The sequence below is a fragment of the Triticum dicoccoides genome, chromosome 1B (genome assembly GCF_002162155.2).
Source record: "Triticum dicoccoides isolate Atlit2015 ecotype Zavitan chromosome 1B, WEW_v2.0, whole genome shotgun sequence".
Lineage (NCBI taxonomy): Eukaryota > Viridiplantae > Streptophyta > Magnoliopsida > Poales > Poaceae > Triticum > Triticum dicoccoides.
Window position 1 is genome coordinate 492,442,001 of NC_041381.1, and position 7,660 is coordinate 492,449,660.

The 7,660-nt window shown below is 42.8% G+C and overlaps 1 long non-coding RNA gene across 7 annotated transcripts; it reads right to left on the reverse strand.

The window, feature by feature from the left end:
- Window positions 1-397: 397 nt before the first annotated feature.
- On the reverse strand, window positions 398-6,704 carry LOC119343690. 7 transcript variants are annotated; one of them, XR_005166219.1, is made up of 9 exons: window positions 6,086-6,704; window positions 5,680-5,989; window positions 4,927-5,014; window positions 4,265-4,396; window positions 3,808-4,138; window positions 3,635-3,731; window positions 2,738-2,805; window positions 1,323-2,251; window positions 398-780 (listed from the first exon to the last, which is right to left on the reverse strand). It is a non-coding gene; the product is annotated as an uncharacterized LOC119343690 (long non-coding RNA). The 7 variants fall into 7 exon arrangements; XR_005166216.1 differs by having other exon boundaries at window positions 1,323-1,984; window positions 2,166-2,251; window positions 3,635-4,138; XR_005166232.1 differs by having other exon boundaries at window positions 1,343-1,421; window positions 2,166-2,251; window positions 3,635-4,138; window positions 6,086-6,703.
- Between the last annotated feature and the right edge of the window lie 956 nt (window positions 6,705-7,660).

Genomic DNA, 7,660 nt, shown 5'->3' on the forward strand with positions numbered 1-7,660 from the left:
AATATCAAACGGAGTCCAAACGGAATGAAACCTTCAGAAAAGTTATTTTTGGAATAGAAGCAATCCCGAGAACTTGGAGTTCAAGTTAGGGAAGCGTCGAGGAGGCCACGAGATAGGGGGGCACGCCCACCCCCCTGGGTGCGCCCTCCACCCTCGTGGGCCCCTCGAGGCTCCCCTGACCGACTTCTTTCGCCTATATATTCCCACTAGATGGAAAGTGCAGCTTCAACACGTATAACCTGACACGGTAGGTCACTCTTCAAAATCGATAGGTTGACATGTTAAGAAACTGCATAGATAACATAACTGTGTCCAATACATGGCATCCAGGCAGTGCAATTTGTTACAGCAAAGGCTTAGCAGCATTTTGATTCCAAAAGTAAACCAACACGATGAGTTGTCACAAATCAAATATGGTAGTTCAGCAATTATATAGACAAAGGGATTCATACAATTAATAGTAGTTTGCAGAGATTGTGAAGTGAAGTAGCTAGCTAGCATCAAAGTCCCGGTAGTCTCTCGGTGGAAACAGGTTCCCACTCAGGTTCACTTGGATGTGGTGCTGCTCATCAATCTCCACTATATCATAGGTGCATCTATACTTTTTTTCCAATAAAGAGGTGCCTCTATACATATAGCACAAATAACCATGATCCTAATACCTGATCAAGGCATACAAATCCATCGAAAATTAACCCTCAAACTTTATGTAGCTCAAGTACATCTTAATACAAGTTCCCAACTGAAATAGGCCATGAGAGGGTCCTCTTGCAACTCGACCTGTACGTACAATAAAATGACATCATTGATTTGATATACTGGAAATTGAAGATATAATGTACGATACTGACAATATGATGACCAGTTATGACAACCCCACTTATTAGTTTACATGAGCACAAACCCATGCACCAAAGCTTGCAGTGAGGCGATAATAATTAGGTTTAAATAGAATATGATGTTCCTTGCATACAAATTAGTAGCGATTTAAAAACTGCAGATTAAAGTTTGAAATTAAATAAAATGCCAAAAATATAGACGCATATTTATGAATCTTAGTTATTTGATTGGGAAGACAGTGGGGATAAATGACATTCGTATCAAGCTTAACAACAAACGACACTCTTTCCCATATTTGTTCGTCGGAGATATAGGTATTCAAACCAAAATGCGTAGAAGAGGCGAACCGACAAAAAAAAAACCAGCATACTTAAAAAAATGTTTGTCAAGAATAAATTGATTGCTCCTTGCCCAATTGGGACATATGAATATCAACCAACTATTAGTAGGAAAGAGGTTAAGCGGTCAGAAGTCTAGGCTACCTGTGTTTACTCATACTCACATGATGGCTCTGAAGCTTTGGCAGTTTTTGTGTAGTTACTAAAGGCTGGAAGCTACAACTTCTAGGACATTGATGGTACCTGCATTGAAACAAATATGCAGACAGTAAACCAAGTGATGAAATCAAGGTGTATCTCATGCTGATTATACTAATAAAAATATATAATTTATTGAACTTGCTTGAGCTTGTGTTTGGAATAGCATCAGTAGTTTACTATGTCTAGGCTACAGAGAGATGCATGTAGAAATGCTAGAAACTTACTGAAAACAAAAAAGTGATGTACACACTAAATTTAGACCAGGTGACATGGTAAGACCAAGCTATAATTTTGACGGTACACTATTATTCTAAGTATCAATTTTGAAAGACAATATCATCAACCTACATGCTATTCTTTTCTAATACATGTTAAATTTATTAACATATGACCAAGGGCATCTTTAAGGCTCCTTGCAGCAAATGAGACCATGTTTGATCAGAAATATGCCATAACAGCCAGAACATGATCGATTTGAAAGACATCATAATCCTTCAAGGGAAAGACATCATAATCTTTCAAAATAAAACAAAATAAACTCTTGCACGATCTCTTGAAGGGAAAGGCTGTCTTGAGTACTCCCATAGCCATGCTAAGAGGGCCACCTATTTAACAAAACCAACAATATTTCAGAGAACACTAACTTTTCAAAGCCATTGTAGTAGATAAAATTTAGGGAGAATCTTAGATTTACTAAGAAAAACTGAATAATAATGTATTCTATGGCCTCGAACACCACCATAGATCAAAATACAAGTAACTACCACAATGTACACCAAAACTTACTATTGCCTTGTACCAGACTGGATTTGCTGACATCTTCTAGGAATAATATTTTGACAGCATATACTTTCCATGTCCCTGTTTGAGATCTACAGAAATGAAAGCATTCTTGTTAAGCAAAACTCAGAATTTCTGAAATTTGCATACTGTTGACGATAAATGGGATTATCACTTGTTGTTATCACATGAACACTGTAATTGTACTGATTCGAACTACTAATTTATTTCTCTTGCTCATATTATTTATCCCGCTATACATGGGATCTTTTAGTGATGAATATTCAGATAAATATGGTTCCATACATGGTTTTCGCCATTGCAGCAATCTCTAATAACGTGTTTTATTACATCAGGCATGATAACATAATCTGATGAAATTACAGTACTCGGTTTTCAGTAATGTTTTGGAAAACAATTATATTTATTTATAGTGCACCCAAGATTCTTGCAATAAGTTAAATATATCCCAACTAATTTATTCTATGGCTAGTGTGCAAGATGTATTCAATGTTGTAATACTATACATATAGTAAAGGAAGAGAAAAGATTACCGACGTATATACACCATAACTGACCTTTAGGAGTTAGTTTCAGAATCTTTTTCGCGATGACACCAATGCCGTACCATAATAGCTTAAAAATCCTGATAGATGTATAAAGAGCATGTACATTAGATGTATAAGAACTACTCGATTAGTAAATTTTTCTGAGTGTGTTATAAGATAAGCGCATCATCATTCCTTAATGTGGCATGTGCAAAAGGAACCGGAAAAGCAAGCATCACATTCACAGGTTACTCAACAACTGGTCGTGGCTAACAATTACATGACATTCCGGCAAAAACTAACAGATCCATCGACCAATTATTCAGTGCTTACATCGGAGCCTGGCTCACATATGTAAATGAAACCTTGAACAGGTGCACGATTAGGGATTTCTGAATAATATAGTTTTGCAGCTGTTTGTATGTTGTCTTCAGAACATACATGTGAATGTGATATGCATCACTCTTAGTAGGTGCCTCACAAGAAACAGTTAAGCTTTGTATAAAACAGGAAGATTTCATATATAATCTGGAGCATTTGATCACATATAAGCCATGGAAAGAAATTAGTGAAATTCAAAACAATAAATTTAGGGATCACAGGAACTGTCAGCAACTGTAGTGACCAAACTCGAAAGTGCTGTAATGAATACCAATTAGAACGATGGGCTATATTGAGAGAAAATTGGTTAGGTCTGCACATCTACACATGTCAAACAAATCACAACTGAAGAAAAATCCTCCAGAGTTCATATAAAGGACGGGGAAGCTACCACAACTTCCTGATGTACTAATAATCATCTAATACAAATAAACAGTGCAGAAAACCCTCGTTTACGTGAACCATACAGAATAGTTAGAGATGGATTGTGAAAGTAGAGAACAAATTATTGGCAATGGAGATTAGGGGTTTGCTTGGAATCCTTACGTTGCAGAGGAGTGAGCGGGGATGTCCGTTGAGCTGGTCAGGATCTCTTCGCACCCCTGTTGAACGCCGATGAGGCAGACGAACCATCGAAGACTCCCTGCCAAGTATGAATGTTGACTGACCGAATGTGGTGGCATATAGATAATCACTTGAAAGGGGTTGGGACGGTTTACCTCTTGATTTGGGATGGAATGTTGAGGAAAGAAAGGAGAGTGGGGGAGACAAGAGAGACACAATTTTTTGCGAAAAAATGCAAATATTGCCCATCAACACTAAATAACAATTTTTGGATTAACATGTATTTACTGTAAAACGTGAAACAGAGCGGAAACACCTTAAAACTCTATGGTTGTAATAACCTGCCAAAATATAATAGGCAAGGCAAGTACTTGCATCTACATCATAAACTCTGGCTCAAAGTATGATAAAACTCATGATCGATCTACTCGATCAGATTGTCATTGTCATCAAGCAGTGGTTGTAGCCACAGGCTTAGTTTTGTGCCTGCACAAGTTGCATCAAAGGCAAATCAGCAATCCATTCATTTATTGAACCAGAACATTAAACCTAGAAGGCATATATGATGGGAGGTCGCAGGAAAATGAAAGCAATGGGAAGGGAGACAATTACCAGCCAGCTCCCAACTTCCTTGCAAGGTAAATGAAGGGCTTCTCAATGTTGTAGTTGCTCTTGGCTTTAACCTGCCTGTTCTTCACAGAAACCTTGTCACTGCAGAGGACAACGAAGATGTGCTCACACCCCCTACAAGAATTAATATACAGACATCAGAACTCCGAACCACAATTTCACATGCATTTAGTAGGAGAGCAGATGATTGATTCAGAAGCAAACATGCACAAGAGTTAATATGGCGCAAGGTGCCCATCTAAAGCAGTGATCCAATGATCCAGCTTCTGATATATCAAGGAAGGATGTAATCCAAAACAAAGCATCAAAGCACAGTACAATGTATGATGAAGACTGGAAGATACAAAAGGACAATAAATTTGAACAATGCCTGACAAATTCAACAAAGGTCATTCTCACATAAAAGCATATGTATTGTGCATCATATGTACACAAATTGTAAAAAAAATATAGAAACATTATTCTTGTCAGGAAACATCCCAAGCATCTTGCCTACAATTAAGATGAAGAGAGCTTACTTTTACAACTAAAAGATCGATGATAATTCAGCAAGAGTTCAGTTTCTTGATATCTCGCCACACAACTTGAGCTATTCCCTTCAACTCCATAAAATTACTGAACTTGATGATAGACAAAGAGGATACCTGGATTAGCCAATTGAGCTATTCCCACGGCCATTGGTAACCTTCTCATTTGTAGAGAAACTACCGGTGTCGTGCTGGCCGCAACAACCTACCATGAATTAAGCGGATTTTATCAAAGGTGCAAATCATTGAACTACGCACACAGCACCAAATGGCTAGACAACAACTTAATCGAACAAATGGTGAGAAAAAAAGTGTATTCAAGATAGGTCACGGACAACTGATAAGGCTTTGGGATATTCAGTGTTTGTGTGACTACTCGGCTAATCAATATTGCAGCGCTAAACTCTGAATCATCACAGCCCACAAGGCCCCTACTAATTAATATTCACCGACTCACAATGGTGAGAAAAAAAAGTGTATTCAAGATAGGTCACAGACAACCCATAAGGCTTTGGGATATTCAGTGTTTGTGTGACTACTCGGCTAATCAATATTGCCGCGCTAAACTCTGAATCATTGCAGCCCACAAGACCCCTACTAATTAATATTCACCGACTCACATATGTATCTCCGGCCAGACCGCCTTCATCAGCCACTCGCTCGGCAGTGGCCCTTCTAGCAGTGGCCCAATAAGAGCACGGCTTAGAAACAGCCAGGGTACTCCATGAGCGAATCCAGAAACATTTTAAGATGGGTTCAGCTACTATACATGTATGCACATTAAATTTACATTATGAACTATGTTTCCATACCGCACACAACAAATCTTGGTTGTACGTGAGTTTAGAATTGATTTGTGGATCCCATCACCTGAATGTATGAACTCAATGTGCACTCAATCTTCTGTCGATCCGGTAGTTGCCGCGCCGAGCCGCTGCCGGCTGCCTCCGGTCGCTGAGGCCCTGCCTCTGCTCGATCCTTTGAGAGCCGAGCTTGTGACTTCTGGAATTGGAGGTGTCGCACACGCGAGGAGGTGTTGGCAGCAGACTGCGTACAAGCCTGTAGGCAGTAACTAACACGAGATAATCAATTTTGGGAAGAACATCGCGTCATCACGCATCGGAACAACCGAACCGGGATCCGTTTGGCCTCCATGAGATCCGTCGGTGCGTTCCAGGTCCTGCCATGGAACAATCGGGAGAGCCACCGCAGATCAGAAGCCCAGGCACAAAAATGTATCTGCGAGACAGGGAATGGCGAGGGCGGGCTGCGTTACCTGGGTGACGAGGAGGGAGCACAAGTGGAGCACCACGGGAAGCCACAGGTGCGTCCATATCAGGCCACCACCGCCGCTCCTGATGGCTCAGCCGTCCTTCATGGCCGCGAGGGGCTGGCACAAGGGAGGCCTCCTTGCCATTGGCTCCTGGCGCCCCTTCCTTCGATGGCGCAACGGCACACTCATCCGGGAGGAGGAGGAGTGGCGCGGAGGAGCAGCCGCAACGCTTCCCGACGGGTGGCGGCGAGGGGAGGCGAGGAAGAGAGGACAGAGCACAGGCTGAGAAGGAGAGAGGGAGAGAGGGAGAGAGGGGCGGCTAGGGTTCACCCAATCCACCGATGGCGCGAAGAACGGCCGCAACGGCGACATGGACGGCCGTCTCAGCAGGCCATGCTCCTCACGGTGATGCCGACGTAGGAGCTCGGCTCAGGAGCAGCGGCGCGGAGCAACAGCGGCCGCGGTGCTTCCCGACGGGTGGTGGCGCAAGGGAGGTGAGGAAGAGAGGCAAGAGCACGGGCTGAGAATGGGAGGGAGCGGCGGCGGTGGCGGCGGCGACGCAAGGGAGCGAGGGAGAGAAAGGAGTGAGACAAACCCTAGCCATCGCACACGACTGGGAACGGGGGAACTAATCTGGATAAGGCACCTGGCACAGGGTTAAGTGAAATGCCGGAATTGCCCTCGGTGGCCACCGAAAATTACAGGCGGTGGCGCGGCTCCTGCCCACATAACGACCAGCACCGGTAGATCCGACGGCCCATATCGTTTCGTTTGAGATCCAACGGCCCAGATTGTTTCATCTACAGATCCGACGGACAAGATCGTTTTGGAAACGCAATCCAACGGTTGAAAATCCAAACGCACGGCGAGGCTCCATTTTGTTCTGGACTCTAACAATGGGATATACGCTAAAACCATCGGAGCAGAAGATAGATCGGAAGTTCCGCCGCCGCAAGCCTCTGTAGCCACCAAAAACCTCCCGGGAGCCCGTTCAGGCACCCTGTCGGAGGGGGAACCCATCACCGGTGGCCATCTTCATCATCTCAGCGCTTTCCATGACGAGGAGGGAGTAGTTCACCCTCGGGGCTGAGGGTATGTACCAGTAGCTATGTGTTTGATCTCTCTCTTTCTCTCTCGTGTTCTTGAGGTGATACGATCTTGATGTATCGCGAGCTTTGCTATTATAGTTGGATCTTATGATGTTTCTCCCCCTCTACTCTCTTGTGATGAATTGAGTTTTCCCTTTGAAGTTATCTTATCGGATTGAGTCTTTAAGGATTTGAGAACACTTGATGTATGTCTTGCCGTGCTTATCTGTGGTGACAATGGGATATCACGTGATCCACTTGATGTATGTTTTGGTGATCAACTTGCGGGTTCCGCCCATGAACCTATGCATAAGGGTTGGCACACGTTTTCGTCTTGACTCTCCGATAGAAATTTTGGGGCTCTCTTTGAAGTATTTTGTGTTGGTTGAATAGATGAATTTGAGATAGTGTGATGCATATCGTATAATCATGCACACGGTTACTTGAGGTGACAATGGAGTATCTAGGTGACATTAGGGTTTTGGTTGAT